The following is a 24,973-nucleotide window of genomic DNA, read 5'->3' as shown; positions in this document are numbered from 1 at the left end:
CTGTATAATTGTTAATCTTGCGGCAAGTGTGGGTACAAAGAATATTTTTGAAATAATTGGTGTTGCAAGCTATGATGTTGAGTATTTCGCGTTCTACGTCCGCGCGATAAGCTGCTCTCCGCGTAGGGACTGAAGCTGCAACTCTCGAAGGTAAATTTTAAGACTATTTAATGTGCTCTCCCTTTAACTACTGAGCAATTTTAACATGATTGCAAACAATACGAACATACTTAGTGTAAACATATAGTTTATCCAACGGATGATAAGTTATAATTTTCTCGTCTCTCGATATTTCCAGTCTTAAAATGTTAACAAATTAGAGCCAGAAAGAATTATTGCATACTGAAAAAGAATTGTAAAGCGTGTTGCCTAAAATTATCTGCTCTGCACTAAAATAGATGGATCCTATTGATAAAGAAGTAAACTAAGGCAACTGTTGTTAATTTTTTTTCCTTTTACGCGAAAGCAATTTAGCTAAGAATCGCTTAGATCTTCGTTACATCTACTCCAATATGTTACCGATAACAGAAGAGAAATCACTGACTAAAATATACACAATTATACCCCACGGTTATCGAATCCAGTTAGTTAGAAAGGTTACGAAAGACCTAGATCTCCGAGCATTTTCCAACGTTTTTTAAGGAAATTGTAAACTGCAGAGAAAGTATTGAAAATATTATTATGATAAAATTCAGTAAATATTCTCTAGAGTCAGTTTCTTTCACCTATGACCCGTGCAACGCTTGAAACGCCAAATTAACTGAGCCTCCCTTCATCAAATTGATTGACCGGCTCTCAAATTCTGGCCTGCGTCAAAATTTTTGCGCTGTATATTTCAAACCTTTTTCGGTGTTTTTTTTTGAGAAAAGCAGCACCCTCAAGGAGAGAAAAAATAAGGGATGAGCCAGCCAGCAGTTCTTTACGTCTGGCTTTGTCAAATTCAAAGTACCACCTGCTTGGTGTTTTTTGTCCACCTTTTTAAAATACAAATATCATTTTCTTGCGGCTGGTCTGCGATTGCGAATCGTATTGTCGGTGTATAACGCTGCACTGCTGACTCAGATTCCGACTGTGGTTCCATCGCTTAACCGTACCCGGGGTGAGCGAAACAAAAGAACTCGTGAAATTAACGAAAATAAATCCAGTACGGGATTTTTAGAGTAACTGACAGATTTGGTAGCAAGAAAAGAATTACCAAACAAAGAGAAGAAGATTAGCGAGACACGAAGTAGTCTTTACAGAAACCGGAAGAATGAAGAAAATTTAAAATTTTGGGTGAAATGTTGGTAACCAGAGTAACTCTAAAATTGGGAAAATTCGTGTCAAAAAATAATTTTGCCTGAAACGCTGGCAACTGAAAGACTTAACTGAGGCTAGAACTAAAACATGTTTGGTTTGATTGTAAATGATTTCCTGGCCCGCCGCAACGTCTGGAAAATTAGAAAAATATGCATTTTTCAGGCCGCTGTCAAATATTTCATTCGAATCGAACACCGACAATTTTTATATCAATTTTTTTCATAAATATTTTTAGTTTTCTAAGAGAGTAGCAAGTTTTTTTTTTTGGAAATGCGAAATCAAGGATATAATGACCACTAATGATCGGCATCGAACGAAGGTTGAAAAATGGCCTACATTTAAAAAGCGAATATTTCAATTTCGGGACCTAGCGGATAACTCTACTCTACACAGCCGAAAAGTACAGTCCTTTATCGGCTAAAATACAGCCCAACCTCTATTAGCGACCACCCTTGGGACTTTGAAAAGTGGCCGCTTAATAGAGGTACAATATAAATTAATATTGGATAGGAGTGGCAGTAAACATGATTTTATTGACTCTATATAGCAAAATACTTTAAAAAAGGGAACATATATGAAGATAAATCCAAACTTTATTGTAACAAAACATCAAGTGCATTTCCAGCCCATGCATAGTTCTAGCTCTAACACAGAGGGCACATAGTTGAAATGTACAGTGTTTCTTTGGCCTTTTTGCATCAATAGTTAGTACGTGAAAAAATTTAGCTCAAGATATTTCACCATTTTGCTTGGAAAGATAATTTGCTGGCCGCTTAATGGAGGTAAAAAAAAAAACATATAAATAATACACTTGCGGCAGCAAGATTTAACCAAACGCTGCCAAACTTTTTGAGTTTTCCTGAAATTTATCTGGCAACAATTTGGTAGGGTTGGATGATGTGTCAGGAACTTGACAACACCATGGCAACGGCATTTTGACAGGCATGTTTTCCCAAATTTGTAATTTTGCGTGTTTCTGTTAATAAAAATCAACTTAAATGGAATTATTTTTACATTTTTACGGGTTTAAAGCACATTTTTATTCATTTTGAGTACTTTGCAGTGATTTTGGGTGGTTTTCTGGCATTTTGGAAAATTTTTGAAATCCAAGATGGCGGATCCAAGATGGCGGCTGTTTTGACATCATGATGTAATTGTCACGTGATGTGACGTCACCATCCCACGTGACGTATACCAAAAGAAAGAGTTTCGGTCATACAATACATCCTATAAGTTTCATGGTGATTGCTTAAATATTCTGGAAGTTACATAGGGGGGGGGGGGAGGGGGGGGCTTCCGAAGCCCCCCCCCCCCCCCGGTCTGAGAAGGTCCAAAAAAGCCCGGTCTGAATAGGGTTAATAGAGGGTGGCTACTTAATAGGTGGCCGCTTAATAGAGGTAAGACTGTGTACAAAATCGCATGTACGTTTTCAGTATTTCAAAAGTTATGACCCTTTGTATTAGAACATGTGCGAGTAATAACGACATTTCCGCTTATATCATCGTTATTACTCGCAATTGAGCAATTAATTACGACAACGACGCCGTGTACAACGCCTAGAAAAAAGTGAATTTATATTTAACTTGGGAGTCTCGTAATTATCCAGATTTAATCAGTGTATCTATTGGCTGAGGAACTAGCTCCAGCTGAATTTTTTAGGACAGCGCTCAACTCGAAATAGAATACGAATTTCAGCCGTTGCCGTTCACGTTCTACACAATACACAGATATTTTTACATTGTTGCTTTGCAGATAATGGCCAAGGAATGTACCAAAAACTAAACTGCACGTTTTCTGCTCAATAAACCTTGAGTTTGGTAACGTTCTCGTTCACTGACTCACTGACTCAAACAAACAATGAACAAACAAAACAATAGAAAAACAAAAAGAGTTAAATAACGTCTAATAACGTCATGTTGAAACACCAAGTAGTTAACATTATAATCATCATAATCAGTAATCGTTATAGCCAACTCGGTGCTGCGCGCCTCGTTGGCTATTTACCACCTCGTATCCAAAGCGGGCTCATAGAATAATTGTTAAATACTCTTGTTGCTTATCTATAATGATATTTGTGAAGTTAAATCGTGGAGGAAACGATTGAATTTTGCGGCAGTTTTGACAATCAAAACTGACAGAAACAGATCTGTTCGCTTTTCCGTGAAATAGTTTATTTTTTTTCCATATTGTAGAGATACTCACTTCTAAATGTTTACAAAGATTTTACGCTTTTGTTAATCGACATGTGAACATAACGATACCGGCCGGTGTCTCAACCGATCCCCCCTCCCTCCACCAAAAAAATGCACAAAAACCCTTTCTCTTCAAAAAATAACGGAGCAGCACCGTGTCAGGAAATCATATGCATTTTACAAATCATCACAACAAAAACCATCGTAGTTTGAAGTGTTTTTATAGAATCTCCCTATTAGATTCCGATTGCAGTTCTGTCGCTCAATTGCTAGTGTTATTAACAACCCATACCTCTTTTGAAATGAATCGAACGAGCAAGAAACCAACCCGGGACTGCCAATTCAAATTATTTACTTACGCCATTCCTTAGCAAAACCTGAAAATAACTTACAATTTGTTTTGGCATTGCAGCAGCAGTTTTCGTTCCTGGGCTGCTGGTTGACTTGGATTCAGACAAACGAAGGTTTACGAAGAGACAGCCAAGGAAGCCGAAGACGCAGTAAATTAAAAAATATCCGTAAGTAGAGGTAAGATTTTGTAATTCTTTAAAATGTGACTGTAAATCTCCAGCGTTTATATTTTGCGCAGCTTTTAAGATCATTGCCCTGTATTGCATTGCGCATCATTACTGCGCAGAATTTTACGCGTAATTAGCGCGCGCACATAAAGAAAATGGCGGCTTTTTTCTATGCGGCTTAGTCCGCGAGAGAAGTAAATAATCGCTTTCTCGTAAACGAGTCTGGTGACCTATCAATTTTTTCTCACATTTTGGGTGTGGCGATCAAATTCTTTCTGTAAAATGAAAACAGATCAATTCTTGTGTTTGAAAAATAAATTATCGCTAAAAACGTGTACTTTGCTTGTACTCGCAGAGGAATTTTAAAGGGATTATATGGAATATGCAAGGTCTTCCCGCTCCTAAACGAAACTGGTGACCCCCGTTTTTTATTTTAAAATTAAGTTCCCTTAAGGTATTAAACCAGTAGGCGAAGTGAAGTTAAAAATCTATGTTCAGTTCTATTTCAAAGTAATGACCTTAAGGGTTTTCACAGAGGTTTAATTGTATAAGTGGTAGGTTACCATGTGTGCATGCTGGCGCATTTAGCTGGTGAATTTAGCGAAGAAATACCAATGACAATAAGATTGAAAAAAGTGACTTTGTTATTCTAATAAAATCTTTATAGTTTTCTTCGCAATATCGCAGCGGGAAAGCGTTGTTTATTTTAGTTTTATTTCATCTCTTGTTTATCTTTTTAAGAAAGATGTAACCTAATTAACAGCAAGAAAGAAACATTTCAAAGCAGAACAGATGTTGAACCTCGCCTCTACTTTTTTTTATAATTTTCATGTACAGTGCGCGCAGTTGTGCATTTAGCTGGATTCAGATCCACTGTTTCTCTTGTATAATGAAGCAATATTCATGAGAATGGCGCTTAAGTGGGATTTTCTTTGTATGCTTCTCATAGGATTTTCGTTATTGTCAAAAGTGCACTTAGCACTGTATAATTGTTAATCATTCGGAAAGTCGGAGTGGAAAATATTATTTTAGAAATAGGTGAATTGCAAGCTGGGATGATGAATACTCCGCGTTCTACGTCCGTATGATAAGCTTTTAAAAACGCTTTGTGTTGGAAGTGACTGAAACAACTAGGCAAGGTAAATTTAAAGACTAGATGTACCTCATATTCTTCCCCTTTACTACCCTGCGACCTGACATTGTAATCAATGTAACTCACTTTAATCGTGTAAACATGTCGTTGGTTCATTCGAATATAATTTACTTATTGTTTATATTGCCGGACTTGAAATGCTGACAGAAAATTTACCGCGTACTGGACCAGAATTATATAGCGTATTGCCGAAGATTAACTGATTCGTACTCAAATAGATATAAGCCATTAAAACGATTTGAGCCATGTCCAAATTGCGACGTTAAATAAGCCGAATTTTACTTTAGTTTTGCTGTTCCTTTTCGTCAAACTCGAAAGAATAACTTATCGCCCACATTTTCGTCGTATTTACTGAAATTTGACACTGATAACAGAGACATATTTAATAGCTTCGTCTATTTGTACAATTTTTCTTATGAATGCTTGCAACTTTTAAAACAGCAGAATGATTGATCGTCGCTTAAGCGAATCGGTTATCGAATTCTAGTGTGGTATCAAAACAATTCAGATGTATTTCAAAAAAGTGTTTTGACGGTTTTCGCCAGCAATTAATTCTTATTGGTTATTACTGAATCGAAGGAGTTTAAGATTTCACGAATGGATTTGCGGCGATTTTGATCATCAGAACTGCCCGACAGGAAATTTTCTCGATAATTAGATAGAATAGAAATAATCGTGTCCAGTTTCATGGAAATCTGTCAAAAACTGGCTGTATCATATTGATGCATGTTTAAAGTGGAGATACTTTCGAAATGGGAGCTAGAGATTTTAACTTTTTAATGTTCTCAGTTATTTGACGCCTCAACGCACAGAACCCTGGATTTCTATTGATAACTAAATATGAGTTAAAAAGAAATAAGACCTGCCTGGAGTTAAACAAGGCCGGAAGCAAGCAGTTCTAAATGTCTGGCTTGTTTTTAAATTCAGAGTTCCACCTGTCGCGTATTTCTCATTCGGCTTTTTAAAAGCAAAGTATCGTTGTCTTACAGCTGGTCGTCTCATTGTGTATTGTAATGTTTGTGTGAAATGTTGCGCTGGCAACTCAGACTCCGATTTCAGTTCCGTCGCTTAATCGCTAATGTAAACAGTTCAACAACACGGGAATCAACGAAAAAACACACTTGCGCTTTATGAATAGTTGGCAGAATTGATGACAGAAATCGGGAGGAAAATAAATCAAAATGGCTATTAGCCACTAAACTCGGAAAATGTATTATGAAACTAGAATTAAAAACAACAATCTGACAAATACAGTTTTTTCCAAAACAAATGATGTTAAACTTTCCACGCTTCAGTTCACTTCACTTAGTTTGATTCTTCATCTAGCTGCTAATCGACAGCAGGCCGAAAGGTCAAGAGATAGAGTTCCCATCCGTTACAAATTGTTTTCTTTCTATCTATATATAGCTATTTTTCCTTTTTGTTTTTTGAAAGGTTAGGCAAAATAATAATATCAAAAGAAAAATTAAGTTTTGGTCTATTTCAAGAAAACTGACATTTATGCAATATTTCGGCTGGTAATTAAGCATGTTAATAACTGTAATTAAACTAGAAATGTTGGTAATCAGACAACAGGTTAATTCTCTAAAGGCCTGAAAACACTTGCAAGCGTTGCGTGTCTATGTCAACAAGAATTGAGCGAAATTCACTCCGCTCACTACATCTCTTTTCCAAGTTAAAAAGAACAATGAAATGGCACAAATAACTTAAAAAATATTTGCAATGTTAAGAAAATTATAAAGAATATTGTCTGGGGTAGAACAGCACCGAATGCAGGGACTAAGACTAAATAACTATCTGCATTTTATAATCAACATATATGAATTATAAAAAGGGGAAAAACGAGGTTTTGATGTCAAAAATAAACGTTTTTGAAATTAATATTTAAACGCCAGGCAGTTAATATTACTGTCATATAGCTATAAAATTTTTTTCCTACAGCGCGCTCTTATTGGCTAATTCGAGGTCACATGACATCTAACAATAAAATCAGTTTCCCGCCAAAAGTCTCTGCCATGAGCGGGTAACATTGCAAAATCTATGACGTCAGCGGGCAACATTGCAGTGTTGCCAGCGAATGTTGAACGACGAGCGCCATTGTTCTAAGTCTTCGTCGTGCTTTATAACAAACACGACTGATCTCTCGAGAAACCAGTTAATTTTTGTTTCTTTCGAATCGCAATGTTTACTACCGCTTCGCTTCGGGAGGGAAACATCGAGATTCATATAAATTAGATAGTTATAATTTTCGGGAAACAAAATTAACTGTTCCCCTCGGTAACAGTCATTAGGTGTATAGTATAACCCGATTCTGAAGCCAAATTGATTAATAACCACCTTGTTTTAATTCTAGCAAAGCAAGTAGGGGTAGTAAAGACAATGAAAAATTCATGTGTTGCCCTTTGCCTTGGGCTTGAATGAAACCATTCGAATCAAGAGGTGTTTGTTAAATTGAACTTGGCGTCACTTTCATACAAAAGGTTTAAGGTTAAAGGACGGAAACTCAGAAATAGTCAAAAGGTGTGTGCAGCTGATCTGAGTGATTTGGAAATGGAAGTCCAGGAAGCCGGAACTATCGGTCAACAAACAGTAGTAAATACTTTATTGAGACAATTATAACCAATCTGCAATAAATTGTTTTTACTGTTTATAAATACAATTTATTGCAAATTGGTTTGCAAAATTACCGCGTAGCTTCCGCCAATTCAACTTATCTACTCACGTACACCCTTAGCAAGAACCTGAAAACAATTCATAATCTGTCCCGCAGCAAGAGTTTACGTTCCTAGGATCATAAAAACCTGCTGGGACTTGGATTCAGAAAAGCGAAGTTTCACTAAGAGAAAAACAAAGAAACTAAAGTCACAGCAAATCAAAAGCTACTTGTAAGTAGAAGGTATTTTTAGTTCTTTAAAATGCGATTGTTAGTCTGTAGCGATCGGGAAAGATTAATTTCGGGTACGTTAGGGTAAGTGATATAATATACCAAAAGAATTCTGCACTTGTTGTGAATTACATGCGTCATGAGTCGATTTTCATTTTCGACGAAATAACCATGCTTCGCGGCGAAATCGCTTGGCATAAAAATAAGGCGAGAAAATGATGTCCAATGACCGAAAGAACGCCCGGCACATTGTATCTCGTATAAAAATGAAAAATTGCTGGATTCAGAAGCTCGTATAGCCAATCGGGGATTAATTGTATTTGTGAACAAATCGAATTTCTCCTAATTTTCACCCTTGGAAATCATAAAAAGTCCGATTTTTTTACTCGATTTGCTCCCCAGTTTCTTCTCGAACATACCGTTTTCCTGAGCTAATTGTACTCAGTCCCATGCGTTTCCAGTTACATGTACATGAAGAAGATGGTGTACTACTTTCCAATAAGATAGAATGGCTAAATTTCCTTTTGAAAGTTCAAAAGCGCTTTTTGTTTTTTAGTTTGTTTGAAACCTTTTTATGGCAACTGGCTCTAACACGTCAAGCTTTAATAAAGAAGAAGCCATGTTTGGAATACAGTCAACTCTCGCCTTGCGAACACCCCACTCGCTATTACGGACAAAATCCAGATCCCCGGCGAAAGCTATAGAGGTTTGACTGAAAATGACTCCCGCTATTACGGACTCTCGCTATTACGGAATTACGGACACTTTCGTGGTACCAACATAACAGTTTTTATTGTTTTGTCTCTCGATAAAGCGGCACCATGAACTTCTCATATAACACAATTACGTAAAATTGCAGTCAGTTGTTTGTTATTTGTCAAGACACAATTCAAAAGACTTTTGGAATGTTTATTTTTGCATCAATTCTTTTCACTTCAGCGAGCTTGGCTTTTTCCCTCCAGACTCTTTAGGAAAGATCAAGGGAAACAAGCATAAAAAAGAGAACTATCGTCAAATTTCCCTAACATCTATTGTCTGTAAAATAGCCGAGAAGATAGTACGTTCTAGAATTACAACCTTTTGGTCCACCCACCATGTCCTAAACCCAAATCAGTTTGGCTACTTGGAAGGAAAGTCGACGCTCGCACAACTTTTAAGTTGTTACCACGACTGGTGCGTATCCAGAAACAGCTCGAAAACGACAGATGCCATTTTCCTTGACCTGTCGAAAGCATTCGATAGTGTGCCTCACGAGCGCCTACTACTTAAGCTTAGCCGCTACGGTATTGATGGGCCACTGTTGCGATGGTTTAGAAATTTCTTAACAAACAGGCATCAGAGGGTCGTAATACGTGGCACCTATTCTAATTGGTCCCAGGTAACATCTGGTGTGCCCCAGGGCACAATTCTCGGACCTACTTTGTTCCTGATTGATGTTAACGACATACCAAATGTCGTTACATCCACTATCAAACTGTTTTGCTGACGATACAAAGATCTACCGTGAACTCAATCATGTCGATGATACATTTGTACTGCAGTCTGACCTGGACTCTCTAGAAAACTGGACAAAGAGTTGGCAAGTTAAGTTCAATTCTGAGAAATGCGAAATAATGAGAATAACGCATAAGCAGGACAAAAGTACACATCCTTATTACCTGTCAAATACAGAATTAAGATTTGTCGACTCATATAAAGATCTAGGTGACACACATGAGAGTTACCGGTTGTGGCACAACTTGCAAAAAAACCGCTCGGGCTCGCCTGGCTCGCTGGCTCGCCAGTCTCGCCTCGCTATTTTTTGCAAGTTGTGTCCAAACCGGTAACTCTCGTGTGTGGGGGTCGCAATGCCAAAACTCTCTGTGTGTGGGGCCCGCAAGGCCAGCCCTTTTTGTGGGAGGAAAATGTGAGTGGCTTTCACATTCCTAACTTCCTGAAGCAGATTCGCCGGCCCGACAGTGTACCAATCGTTGTATGGCGCCATTGTATTAATTACACCCCTTTATTCTTGCAAAATTCCTATTAACAAATGCTCTTATTTAAACGAAGTGGGAGGGGAGAACTGGAGAAATTAACTTGAGTGTAAAGAAAAACTTGAAAAGATCTCGTGGAAAAGCGTTTACAACCTACAAAAAAACTAGAAAATGAAAAAAAAAAATCTTTTTAAGACGGCTGATTGAAAAAAAAAAAGCAGTGTGTCGCAAACGTTTTAACAAAATTACCTCCGGTGAGTGTGCAAATACTTATTCGTGGGTGTATTGCTGTCAGAAACGGAAATTGACGAATTATTTTTTTTTTTAGGAGTTTTTAGAGGGGTCAATCCGTCATGGTGCATTTTTAGAGAATAAAATGGCGTCAGGGATTATTTTTTAAGCAAAACATAACAATTTTGACTACAAAAAAATATTTTATATTTTTTTTAAATCCTTTCTTACTTCTCCACTAAATTCACATCTTTATTTTTATACTATCGGCTTTGCTTGGGGCCATTGACCGTCTTCGGCTAAAATATAACTTATTCTTATACACGTGTTTCATCGTGATCTTTAAATATATTCGGGTCACTTTTCCCCACGAAAACAAAAAAATTTCTCCGCTGTGGGTCACCTTTCTCCTCTTCTTATTATTTTTTCACCTCATTTATCCTTTCGACTCGCTATCACTTAAACGTTACCTTTTATTTTCCTCTTCGAAACTCTCTTTGTTCTGACTTTTTTTCTCCTACAAACGAATGGCGCAGACAATCATTCTTTTATAAATAAATTTTTATTGATGAATTTTATTTCGAATGTCGGTGGCACTTTGGTTTTTTTTTTCGTTCTCTGCGTTGTGAGCGTATCTTGGCGTTCTTTTCTGTGTTTTTTCTTTGGGCTTCTTCCGGATTCTTGGTGCTTAAACTTTACGTTCAACTTTTTTTGATAAGGCCAGTGGAAGCTGCCCAACCTCTACTCTGCACAGGAACGCCGATAACATTCCAAACCGTAAGTGAAGTGGCAACAGCTCCAAAACGCTGCCGTCACGCCAAACAACACATATATTTTTTTTTTTTAACACACTTCGTTCCGGATCTTTCAATTTTATTTTTCCTTCGGCTTTGTTGGGGGCTTGGAATTGTGTTTCCTCGCGATCACTAACGGGGCACTCGGGAGAACATTACAGATACATGGCCTCGTATAATAAAAAGTATCTCTTTATTTGCCGTTAATCGTGGCTTTCCTTTCTCTCTATCGGTCAGAGTAAATTTTCTTAAACTCGCGCAACGTAATTTATTTTGGTATTTTTCATTTCCTTTCTCTGGCACTCTTCGTAGGTACTTGTGGTATTTTTAGGATTTGAAATTATTTACTCTTGTTTCTTCCTTTTCTATTGCGTAATTCTCACCAGGCATTAGAATTATGACTTTTTCGTCAATTTTTAATTGGGCTCTTTTGCTTTTATTATCTGAACGCTGCATCCTTTTGTTACAGAAAACTTTTTTCTCTGATCCTTTTTCAATACTCCCATTCATCGAGTGAGAGTTTCCTTCCGTATATACGCGCCTTCTCTTCCTTGTTCACTTGTTTATAAAACTATTCCATCCTTTTCCAACTTTCCGCTGTTGTAAAGAGAACAACTTAAGCGGACTGGAAGGCTGGTCAAAAAGTGTTCGGATTTTCTTTTGTGGTCTCGCCCCTTTTTATATTATAAAAATTTTAATATAAAGGGACATGGATGCAAAAACAAGAGGTTTTATGAGTGGATGAAAACCCAGAAGCAACTACAATTTCTAAAGCGGCAAAAGACAATGCATGGAAACCTTTTCTTGCAAAATATCCAAACGCTGACCGAACAAATTTGTTGCACAGGTTGAGTTCGCGTACAACCACACAGCAACGGCAGACATTTATTACAAGGCAGGGCAAGGCCATTTGATAAATGTTTTTGGCTCTGACAGCAAATATTGGAGCCCAGAGATGAAAAAAGCACTGGGGGTGAATCAAATTTCAGGCGGTTTTCCACAACAGCTGTCACCAAGCGGCGCAAAAGGCTCATCTTTGCCATTCCAGCTGTTGGATTTCACGAAGCCGCACCAAGTTTGAAAAAATATTTAACAGCCAAATAAACATCTACGTCACACAGACCAATATTTCACAACGAAATTAAGAGAGATTTTTCAAAAAACAAAACTGAAGCATACATCAGGAAAAGAGTCAAAAGGTGGCTTGCTAGCCAAAATATGGCCTATTGGCCACAGCAACTTAACTTTGCGGTATGGTGCGCGACAACAGGCTGCGGTATAAGTCGAGATATTTTCGATGAAGAGCACTCAGCTCTCAGCTTGCCACCGATTGTGCGAAATTTTTACCTTTTTCACGTTTATTTCACGATAAGGCGAATATTGTTTCAGATGGGGGAATTCAGAGCGTAGCGCCTTGCCAGGCGACCCCACTTTTAGCCAGTTCGACAACAAGTACGACGTGGCTTCGTACAAAAGAATATGTGCTGTTCGGTGTCGACCCGTCAAGCGATTTCCGTTTCACAACAGGCGCAAACCACGGACTTGGTAACGTTTATATCTGGATCTCAATTGTCCGAAAATTCTGGGGCAAATACCCGATTACGATAAATTTTCGGATGAAGGTGGAACTGCAAGCAAAGGTAACTTGATTCAATACATCGAGCCAGGCGACGCTGCATATGCACAGGCAGACTGGTTTTGTCCTAACGGCACTGAAGGGCTTACTCAGGCAGGTTTGTCGAGAGTAAACAGTCGATGAGGCTTTTGTCTACTGTATTCTCGGTTCGCAGGTCAACGTTCGAAGTAGCATACTTGGAACAGGCGGCCGTGCAAAGGAAGCGCAAAGTGAGTTCCTCGTGTTGGTTGAAGACGCTATAAGGCAACCTGATCTGGCAAAGTCGGTCCAAAATACCAATTAGCCATCGACGAAGCTAAGGTTCGGCTTAACCTTGCAGTCTGCCCAGGTGCCTGGCTGATGCCCGCTCGTATGGTGATAAACACAGAAAGCGTTGTTGGTTACAATAACCAGCTTAAGCAGGCTGTTGTTGGGATGAAATTAGGAGTGAATGATGAGGTTAATAAAGCTACAAAAAAAGCAGCTCTTAAACTGATGGCGGGAGGAAAATCAAAAATCAACCCACCAAACAGCCACCCTTCAAATCCTATACACAAGAGCGCCACAGCAAAAAAAATCAGGCACCTGCAGCAAGCGCTGCTGAAACACAAGCTAGGGACCTTTACGGTCCCCGTCCAAAGGACGGCAACGCGCAAAGCGCTAAACCTACGAAGGCCGTAGCCAATGATTCACACGAAATAAACAAAGCAACTGTCGCTGTTGGCGCGGTTGGAGCAGCAGCTTTGCTCTACACCCTTATGCGCTAACGTCTCTTTTTGATGTATTTTTCAACAAGAAAAGCAACCACAGCAAGGATAAGCAGCCAGGTGTGCTCTGCAAGAAATCCAATTACTTTACCAGCGGTTTTGAAAAGAAATTTCGCAATCGAGCCAATGAGACCAGGCAGAGCTGATGCTACCTTTGAGCCAATATCACTTAGGCCTTTCCCCAACGCTTTGCCGGTTGCCTTCAACGCGTTTGTAATGGCTCCAATAACAGAACCAATCGTGACACCAGCAGCCAGAAGTATTGCTGTTAATGTCACGCCATGTTTTTTGAAGATCTCTTTGATCCTCTCACGAAGTGGAAGCGCCCTTTCTCTTTCTGCAATCTGCGTTTGTAAACGCCCGAGCTCCTCGGTTCTTTCCGCAACTCTTTCTTCCGCGGCTTGTTTGTCAGTGGGGGAGGCATTCTCATCCTCTATAACAGCTTGATCTTCCTCGTTTTGTTGCTTCAGCTCGGCTTCTTTCTCTTTTAGATCATCCAACGCTCTTGTGTCGTTGAGCCTTTCTTGCAAAGTGTTTCTTCTGCTCTCTATGGCAGCGAGGCTTGCCCTTAGTTGGTCGACTCGTGTTTGTTCTTCTGCCTTCTGCTTAGCTTGTTTTTCAAGAGCAGCAACTTCTTTTTTTTTGTTTTCAAAATCCTTTTCAAGATTTTTTTTCAGTTGCTTAAGTCTGCGCAATTCTGATTCATTTTCAACATTTGACCCAGTTGTTCCATCTTGGCATCTATTCGCTCGATTCTTATTCTGAAATCTTCTACTTCTTGGGTGGCTTTTTCTTTCTGCATGTCAATTGTTTCTGCCTGTTGTATTTGACTTTCAGCTTCTCTTAATCTTGGTCTCATTTCTCTTATTTCTTCATTGTCTTGAGCAATCAGAGATTCCGCTTCTGGCCCAAGGGGGGCTTTAAACTTGTTTGTGAATTTTTTGAGAAGGCCAGTTCCGTCTTTTTTGAAAATTTCGGTCTCGCCACCTTTTGATCCAAAGGATACAATTGTAGTTTCATTGCCACTCTTTTTGCTAAAACCTATTGGGCCTAATTTTGCGAAGTTCACTTTGGGGAATTTTCTTTTGATAAAATCTTTAGCTCTGTCAATCATTGCCGGTTTGTCATCTTGATGTGCTTCCCAAAAGGTGTTTCTTCGTAGGTGTGTCTGGCAGCCCGCTCTGTTCGTGCTGATCGTTTGCATTTCTTTGTTCACCCCCATGGTAGGGTGTGGATGCCTCCCCGGGCTGAAATGGTCGGGTTGTGTCGACCTCTTGTTCCTCTTCATCATCGTTATCACTGTTGTGGTCAAGATCTTGGTCCAATCAGGGTCCTCGATCCAAAATCACCACCACCTGTTGCCTCGCTTAATTTATATTTTTTTTTTAAATTAAACTTTTCAATTTAACAATAAAACTCGAGAGATGGCTGCTGTTCAAGAAAACCTTCGACCGGGACGCACAGAGAAAATACTCGGCGCACTGAAAGCCGAGCGCGCGGTAAAACGAATCACTTTTGACCGCACAGAAGCCAATCCAGAGGAAACGTTGTATGTTTCAGTGCCCAAGCTGAACGAAAACGAGGTCATTGTGCCCGGCTCGCTGGCGCTGCGCTTCAACATCGACTTGAGCGGAGGCCAGCCAACAACTTTCTGGTTGACAACGTCAGCCGAGCTCTGGTCGACGATTTTGTTGTAAAGTACGAAGGCACCGTCGTGCAGGACACGGTTGGCTATGACATCTACAAAATATTTGAGGATTTTTTCCTTTCGCAGGAGGAGCGCGACGACAGGGTGCCAGAGGGCATTCAGAGCGAGGACCTTAACAAAATTCGCTCAAATGCTGGCGATAAGAAAACTTCAGGTGTGGACGCAGAAAAAAGCTGAATGAGATATATGGAAATAAATACCGCATCCGCCTGGATCACCAGATTTTAACTGACCATGGGGCATTTTATCCTCAGGCACTATACAACGATCTTGTGTTCGAACTGAAGCTCGCGGCAGCCGAACATGTGGTCAGAGGCTCAGATACAACAAAACTAAAATACAAGTTGACAAACATCCAGCTGGAGTACGAGATGATAAGAAGCGAGGAAATTGCAGATGAAGCGTTCAGCGCTTATTCGGGCGGCAAAGAGTTCGCTTACGACCACATCCAGCGTGTTAAAGTGGTGACTTTTGCAAGGCTCCGACACACGTCTGAATCTAAGGGTCACCCGCAGAGGAGGTCCATGAGGTATCTTGCTCCTATTTATTGAGCAATATAACAAAGGTGCAAGGAGCTCGGAAAAGTACATTAACCCGGACCTTACAAAAGTAAGCATCACTGTCAACGGCTCGCCAAACATCTGTACAACAACGGCATCGAAGGAATGGACATTTGGGGAGAAGTTAAAAGATTCTACATGAAAGAAAAAAATAAAACGCAGCACATGACTTGCAAAAGTTTTACAAGAAGACAAGTTTGGCCTTCTTATTGATCTGCGTTCCTGCTGACCACTCGATGCACGGAAGCGGCACGCGCCTTGTGAACACAAAGGACGGTGTCCAGCTTGAGCTAGAGAGGAAAGCAAGCGGCTCAGGTAATTGAACTGCCACATTTACGTAATCAGCGACGCCCAAATAATATACTTGGCAGGCAGTTAGAATCTGTGCTTTTATAATTTTTTCTTTGAAAGTGTACCTTAGGTACATATACGAACGAGATGGATCCTGCCAACCCTTCAACGCCCTCATTGTGGGACCAAGAACTCAGGAAAAACAAGATACGTGGTCAATCACTTGTGGCCCTTTCCGAGGCAGTTTGACTACATCGTGCTCTCTCCCGACTTTCGGCACAACAAGACTTATTATCGCTTTGCTGAGGAAGAATCGATTTTTTGTTTTCATTTCGAGCAGCACGAGGTGGAATCTTGGTTAGGCTTTCAAATTTCTTTTTGAGGTACGAAACGCTTATCATCCTCGACACTGTGCTGCTTCGAAAGATGTAGGAAGAACAGGGGAGTTGGTGAATCTTGCTTTCTCTGCTCGCCACGCAGGCTTGAGCATATGGGTGTTAACTCAAAAATTGACAAGCATAACATCCTCATTCCGCGAAAATGTTGCGGCAATCGTTTTCTTTTACACCCCCTCTGCCAAGACCACGAAGGCAATCTTTGAGGATTACGCTGGCGAACTTGCCATGAGGATTACAAAGAAATCATTTTAAAGCTAAAAAAAATAAGTTTTCGCATCTTGTCATTTCTCATCGCCACCCTTACGGCACAAAATTTTCTTATTGAACATATTTTTTAGAGTAATATGGCTGACCCGTTCGCAACTTCTCCTCCCGAGAGCGTCAAGGGCGCTGCAAGTGAACAAAATTAGCTTCCGTAATGGAACTGCTAGGAGCTGAACCAGAAAGTACAGAAAGCGCTATGGCACTCATTCAAGGCCCTGACATTCCTGCTTTGCGTGAACAGCTTGCAATCCTTGTTTCAACAGGAAAAGCCAAAGAAGCAATCGGTGTGCAACTGACACACGAGCAGGTGAAGCGCTTGACAGATAAAGAAGTTGAAAAGTACTTAAAGAGATATGAGGCATACGTTGGATCCAAAACAACCGACAGCTTGATTGACAGCTTTATTTTTCTTGTTACTAAAGTCGTTGGTATGGCCGTAAATATCAAGGACGTCAATGATTATCAGAAGGAACTCAAAAACGACTACATCATCAGCAAAGAGCTGTCCACTTTGGCAGGCGGTCTGGCTTTGAAATGCGGCCGATTTCTTGCCGTTGCAAATGCTGCGCTCATCACAACAAAGCACATTGTTTTAAACGAAGCTACAATCCTTCGCTGTGCGAAACCAAAGGTGCTTCCAAAGATGCGGACACAAACATACTGAGATTTTTCTGAGCAATGCTAAGAAAATGCTAATTACTGAAAATGTTAGCAATTGCTTAGCAAAAAATCTTGCTGAGCAATTTTCTATTTAAATATTATTTTTTTTTATTATAAATGGCCGAGCTCGAACAAACTCCGATCGCTCAAGAAGAACAGAAACAAGTTACTTCAACAACTCCAGCAACAAACCTGCCAAAAATCCAAAGCGAGTTGCTGCTGGCAAGCTTGCAGCTGAAAAAACAAAACAGGCTCGTGAAGCACAGAAAAAAGCTGCTGTCGAGGCTGCTGCAATAATTGCAAAAGAAAAGGAAAAGAAATCTGCTGCTGCAAAGCGAAATGCAACACCACCGGACGTAACGGAACCAGCTCCGCCCGAGGCTCAGCCGCAATCAAGCGGTCTCACCACAAATCAATGGATATCTTTGCTTGGTATCGGCGGTGCAATCGTTACAGCTTATGTGAAACGCGAAGACATAAAAGGCTTTATAAACGAAAAAGAAGTCCAACATTTAACTCCGCCAACTCTTATAACTGATGACACACAGTTACAGAGAAAGTATTGGAAGGGTTGCAACGCGTTCTTCAGACACGCCTTCGACAATCAATCTTAACCTCGCAAAAAAGGAATCCGTCCGGGATAATTTTTTTGAAATTTATTTTTCATTTATTATACCACAATGTCCCTTGGTTTTATTCTTGACAACCTTGTTAAGGTGCAGCTATGGCTGGTATGCACTTTGTTTGTTTCCAAAACTTCGTTAAAACCGCTATTCGGGTGCAGGATGAGGATAAATTTTTAAAAGAGGTATAAAAAAAACAAAAGAAGTTGAATCTGGTGAGAAGTTGCAAACTTTGCTTCGCAAAAGGTGTTTTTTTTTTTTTGCCTCTCGTACGCTCTTGCCGCCACCACGTCTCGCCGCCGGTCGGCTGGGCTGCCAAATTGTAATATCCATATCTTGTATTCACCCGTCTCTGGCAGCGTTGCACTAAACAGTATCTCGGCTTTATAAAAATATATTAAAAAAATGCAAGCGTGCGATTATGGCTGGCGGAGCTATCTTGCGCTGCTGCTTTCATGGCGGCAACTATCTTGCTCGAGCTTTGGGTGGCGGAGATGACGCCGCTTTGAAAGAAAAGAAAGAGAAACTCTCGAGGCTTACCAGGCAGCTTACGCGAAGTACTCTCGCGACCGCACGAAGCTTCTCGACTGGATGGAAACCAACAATGAGATCAAACAGCAAGCGAAACAAAACTTTACGAACAAGACTACGCTTTCAAACTCTACAACCAGGCACTCCTGACAAACAAATATTCCTCCGAAAGAACCCAAGTTCTCTGATTTCTATCAGCCAAGCGAGCAGCAGAAACAAGGTGAACTTATGTTCGTTGGCGCAGGCGCTCTTGCTCTTGGGTACGCTGCCTTTCGGTTTCTTTAAACGTTTCTTTTTTTTCTTGTATACGCTGGATGCAGATTTTTGCGGAGCAAAACTTTTCGAGAAAATCTCGAAGTCTACTATGCCCCCAGGGCTATTGGAAGGGAATTGCTGCGATAAAAAAATTAGCCGAGGCGGCCAAGGTTTCCGAAGATGCCGCAAAAAGTGGCTAGTTAAGCAGGCCCTTTGGCAGATCTACCTTCCGGCACCACGATACGTTCCTCGCCCAAAATTCGATGTTTCTTCTCCAAACGCGGTCCACCAGGCGGACCTTCTTTTTCTGCCACACGACAAACTGCCGCGAGGGCGAAAAGTTTACAAATACGCGCTGACTGTTGTTGACGTTGCCAGCCGTTTCAAAGAGGTCGAGCCTTTGACCTCCAAAGATTCAACTGAGGTTGCAAAAGGTTTTCAGAAATTTACAGGCGAAGTGCACTAAAATGGCCACAGATGCTGCAAGTTGACCCTGGTCGCGAATTCATGGGATCTGTTACTAAAGAAATGGAAAATCACAAAACCTATATTAGACGCGGGCGTGTTAACATTCACAGAGATCAAGCTATTGTTGAACGTTTTAATCAAACACTGGCAGGGCGCCTGTTTGGTTATCAGTACGGTGTCGAGATGAACCTGCCATCTGGCCAGCGGTCGACAGCGTGGGTAAAAAGGCTACCCGAAGTTGTTGCCGCTCTAAAAACGAAGTAACCTCTTACTGGTAAGAAACCTGCTGCTGCAATTAAAGAAAAGGCTGTTTCGTCAAAACCGTCCTCAAAATATACAAGACCTGTTGGCAAGAAAGAAAAAAACTCCCCTCTCTCGTTAATGTGCGCTTTCTCTACCAACCTGGCGAGCTGGAAGGCGGCGTAAAAAGGGCTACAGATCCGATTTGGTCATTAAAAGTCTACAGCATTGAAAGGTCTGTTACTAAACCTAATCAGCCAGTTCTTTATTACTTGCACGATGGTCCAAAGCGCGGCTTCGTGCGTGAAGAATTGCTTGTTATTCCTCCAAATACACAGTTACCACCAAGCACTTAGTGCTTGAGCCCCTTGGGCTCAGAAAAGCTCTAAACGTTATGTTTATGTAGGCTTTGTTTCGCAAAACTTATACCCGTAAGCATTTGTATGTATCCCATCATCCGCTATCCATCGCTTTGAGTCAAAGGAGGATAGCGATTTTTTGTTCACCACTATCGAACACAACTCATGCTTAAAGCTTCTTAGCATGTGCATTTCGTGAAAGCTTTCCTTGGTTTGGAAAAGTGTTTCTTTGAAATTTTCGTGATTTATCTTTTTCTTTGTCACACACTCTTTTACCCCCTTTGCCTTTTTTATATTTATTTCGTCCACTTTTAGCATTTTGCAACATTTTAGCACACTTGCTTTCGGATGTTTCTTTATTATTTTTTTGACCAATTCTTCATCGTTTGCCATTATTGCCTGCATTCTTTTCCCGGCCCCTGCGCACGCGCACTCTTTTATTTCCACCTCAGGGAGCCTTTCTTTATTTTTTCAATTTCATTTTTGCTTTCACCTTCTGTCATTATTGAATACATTTTTGGCCTCAAACAAACGCACTCTGAAATTTGTTTTCCTGCGCATTCGTCTTTCATTTTTCCCAAAACTTTTTTGTTTTTTGTTGAAAACAGCGAATGATCTTTCGGGTAGTCGCTTGTGTCGTACTTGTCAATGTTTTCTGCCATGTCCGCGTAAACGTCTTCTGTTTCTATCTCAAGCAAAAGGCTGTCTGTGTCTGTATACAAAAGCTCGCAACGCTCCCCGTACTCTTTTTTCAGGTGGTTGTAATAAAAATCGTACATACATAACTTGCTTACGTCAAGGATGGTCATGCCTGTGTAGACCGGTTTATTAAGAAAAAGCTTACTTTTTCGCTGTCTATTCCAACCAGATCGTTTGAAAACATTACATGTCTTGAATACAATGGGCTTGCAACTAATTTTCTTATTTTCTTTGTTTCGTCGCTGCGCACTATTCTTATGTCTACACGGTTTCTCAGGTTTTCCATTGTTTTTCCAAAAACTGAGTTATTCATCAGCTTGTAAAAGTTCTTTTCAAAGTCGCTTTTCGCTTCTTTTCGGTTCTGTGTTCTCCGGTGTACGGCTCCATCCACGCCTCTTGTTCAAACTCTAAGACCCTGTGCACTTTTTTGAGTTTCATTCCCTGTTTTAGATAAAACTGCAAGTTTCGGTAATGAACGACGTAATTGGTTTTGTCTTCAAGAGTTAAAACAAGCTTTTCGGTGTCTGGCGGGTGCAAATCAAGATTTTTTATTGTTTTGTTTTGGTAAGGCGAAAACATTTCTTTGTTTATTTTCTTTTTCTCTGGTGCTAATGGATAGCTGTTGTGGGCGTCATGCAGCTCTTTCGGGTATTCCAAGTCCACCTCTAAAATCCATCCAGCTTTTGCATACTCTTTTTTTGTCGTTATTTCTTTTTCTGTTGGCATAACCTTTTTCCATCTAAATCCACTTTTTGGAAGCGGCTTGCTCATTGCCCACCCGTAAAGGTTATTCGCATCGAGGTACGTTATGTATTTTTTTGGCTGGCTCGGGTCAAATCCCTCAACTAGGGTTGTTCGCCTTTGCATACCTCTTGCTTACCATCGAAATCCCGCCTCTTATTCCCCTTTCGACAAAAAGATGCATTTCATAGTCTGTAAGTAACTCGCTCCACGCCTGTCTTTTTCAAGAGTGCGTCCCAAGCAAGGCCTGGCGTCGTGTAATAATTCGCGGGGTCCAACCCGTACTTCTCAAGACAGAGTTTTCGGAAGCTTTCAAAGACGTCGGCTAACAGGGTCACGTCAGTCTTAACGTACAAATCGTGGTAGTCGCCCAGGGTCTGGCAGCCAAAGGTTTCCCAACGTTTTGCGCGTGTTCGTACTCTTTATCCGTTATGTTCTCATCATTAAGTTTGCTGTAAAACTTTTCTTTTTCAGGCAAACTTGTTTCGCTAAATCTTTCCCATGAGTCCATGTATTCGTAAGGATAGATTCCCTTTTTGCAAAGAAGTTCAAAACTTTCATCAGACGACTGTGTTGAATTAGATTTTGTTATATTTAATTCCTCCTTCGGCATCGCTTTTACAAGTGAATCAAGACTTCCTTTAAGAAAGTTTAAGCTGTCTGTAAAACGCAGTTTGCCAAGTGAAAATGTGATGTATTTTTCCATGTTGTTTGCAACACATTTTACTTCTTTCTGTGCCTCTTTTGAAATCTTTGAATTGACTGCATTAAATGGTGCGCATCATAACCCCTCAGGTTGTGAAATGCAACTGGTATTTGGACCTTTTTCGGATCTAATCGCATCATAAAGTTACAAATGTTGTGTGCGGCTCCTCGAAACTTGCCTGTTATGTGGCAATGGTCTTTTACCACATCCTTGTAGTTCGGCTGGATAAGCGGCTTGTGGCACGCTAAGCATTTTTTTTGGTTTTTCGCTGCTAATTTGTGTGTTTCTTTTTCAAGCTTTTTTAGCTTATAGTGGGTTTCGGTATCCAGGTTTTTTGCCTCTTTTTCCTTTCTGTAATAACATTTTTTGTGCATCTGTCCAAAGTAATTAAGCTCCTTTTTATTTCCAATCCAAACTGGCAAAGAGTCCAAAAAGTTTTGTTTTATTAGCGTTTCTTCGCAATGTGGCAATTGGTTGCATTTTTGAAGTTTACCCAGTCTTTTGCCGTCATCACAAGGGGTTTTTGCTTTGACAATTCATATCTTATTTTCTTTTCTTCACTTAAAAGACAGTTCAGATACTTCAACGGAGTTTTTCCTCTGTACAAATGTTTTTTCGTGTTTACCATCACTTCTTACAACTGTGTAAGCAAATCCGCATGCCTCGTGCTGTTCTGTTTTGTCTGTGTAACTCGGCTTCATGTCTTTTACTTCTTCACCAAGGTCTTTTCTTATCTGGCGCTCCTCGGGCGTTTCGCGTTTACACCCTTCTATCGGCCTTAGCAATGCCTCAAAGTCGGCGTAAATCGTATAAGGCGCTTTCATTTGTTTTTGGTAGTTTTTAAAAGAAAGAGTGTTTTTCCCCTTCTCCGGCATTTCTCCTTGTTGGCCTGCCTTTAGCGCCATTGCAATATTTTTTGTGCTTTTCGAGCAAGTCTTCTCTTGTAAAACCTGTCAAGCACATCATGCAAAAGTGTTTTTTATGCTGATCTCCAGTTTGGTCATGTAACAAAGCACTTACTCTTTTTATAAAACAGTAGTGCTGTGTTAATCCTGACTCAATCAACATAAGGAATATACGGGGAATGCTATTTTCTTTTTCGCTTAATCTTAAAGGTATAACACATTTGTCTTCTGAATCCCACCCAAGCACATTTATTGCAAGGTCCCTGTTTTGCGCCTCAAGCCTGTCAATCTGCTTTAGTGGAGTTGGAAAATCGATTCCATTGTAGTTAATGCCGTCGTCAACTGGGTATCTGCTTGTTCTTTGTGGATTTTTCCCATCTCTTGGTGGAAATAATGCAGCTCTCAAAGCCCATTTTAGGCATTGGTTGTCTCTGTTTTGCACGTTAATAATTGCTTTTTTGTTTGCCAACTTTGGGGGCAAAGGCAAATAAGTTCCTCCTCTCAATGGCTGATAACGCGCAACGTTGATGTACGCATTTGTTTCTTTCTGGCCCACCCAGAGCCGTTCTCTGACCAACCCTCAATTTCTCCCTTTGCTTTGTCAATAAATTTGTCAAATCTTTTTTTATTTGGTCTTTGTCGTTTTTTAAAAAAAGGTGTGGTTCACTTTCTCTGAAATAGTGTTCCATGTGTTGCGTCTCACCGTCTATTTGTTTTGAAAATTTGACTTCAAGTCCAAAGCTTGCTTTTAAATTTTGTAAGTCATCAATTTCGCTTACCAAAAGCTCATAAAACTTTTTTTTGTTTTTTCTTGCAAAAGTGTAGATCTTTGTTGTTTTCGTTGCTTCCGGTATGTTCATTTTCCATACACGGAGCCATTCGTTAAAATCGGTGTGGGCAATAAAAAAGTAATTCTTTGGGGGTTTTCTTGAATTCACGGAGGTTTTCCTCCTCATGCTTGCAAAACTTCTGACGAATATCTTGCGGCAGCCATTTTTCGGTGTATATACCTTAAAAATATTTGTTCAATTGATATTTATCCTGCACAGGGTTGGCCTTGCGAGCCCCGACAAAAAGGGCTGGCCTTGCGGGCCCCACACACATGAGAGTTTTGGCATTGCGACCCCCACACACTGAGAGTTACCGTTGTGGACACAACTTGCAAAAAATAGCGAGGCGAGACTGGCGAGCCAGCGAGCCAGGCGAGCCCGAGCGGTTTTTTTGCAAGTTGTGCCACAACCGGTAACTCTCATGTGTGTGTAGGTGTGAACATGTCGAGGGATTTATCTTGGTCGAATCACGTGGACGTAATTGTGAACAGAGCTAACAAAGTGCTTGGCTTATTAAAGCGTACAGTTGGGAATAAGAACAAAGAAATTTTTTCCATGCTTTACAAGTCATTGGTGAGACCAATCCTAGAATACGCATGTCTCGTATGGTCACCGCACCTAGTTAAAGGTATACTAGCTATTGAAAAAGTACAACGAAGAGCATCAAGAATTGCCCTTGGGCAAAAACCCCGTGAGATGCCATACGAAGAACGACGCAAACTACTAAACTGGAACTCACTTCAGCATCGACGAGAGTACCTGTCCTTAGTAGAATGTTATAAAACAGTGTTCGGATTAAATGGTCTAGACTTTAACGATTATTTCGAGTGTTGTAGAAGCAAAAGCACAAGAGCTAACCATCCATTTAAGATCCAAACGAAATCAGCAAGAATTAACGCATTCAAGTATTCCTTCTTTGTTAGAATTATTAAGGAATGGAACAATTTGCCAAACCATTTGTTCGGACACGACATTAATGTAAACATTTTTAAATCAAACCTTAAAAAGTGGATGAAGATTCATTAATTATATGCCACAGTACCAGATGTTATAGATATTTCGGATTTTAAATTTTAGATTGTTAATTATTTACGAAATAGTTTTTTAATTTTTTAGGTTGTTAATTATTTACTTAATAGATATTTTAAATTTTTAAATTTTAAATTGCTCATTATTTACGCAATAGAAATTTTTAAATTTTAGATTGTAATTTTAGTTAGGGGACCTAAATAGGGATAACCTCGTGGTCCTCCTTTTCAGATACAATTTGTGTGTGTTTGAATAAAGTATTATTATTATTTTAAAAAGC

The 24,973-nt window shown here is 40.0% G+C and overlaps 1 protein-coding gene across 1 annotated transcript in view; it reads right to left on the bottom strand.

Moving 5' to 3' along the window:
- LOC144659695 (uncharacterized) overlaps positions 1-24,973 on the bottom strand; it is a 46,225-nt gene that overhangs the window by 7,296 nt on the left and 13,956 nt on the right. The window lies entirely within an intron of this gene.

Source organism: Oculina patagonica, chromosome 7, assembly GCF_052425735.1.
Source record: "Oculina patagonica isolate OP01 chromosome 7, crgOcupat, whole genome shotgun sequence".
Classification (NCBI taxonomy): domain Eukaryota; kingdom Metazoa; phylum Cnidaria; class Anthozoa; order Scleractinia; family Oculinidae; genus Oculina; species Oculina patagonica.
Note: the sequence above shows the minus strand (reverse complement) of the source record. Positions and strands in the feature narration are given on the sequence as shown.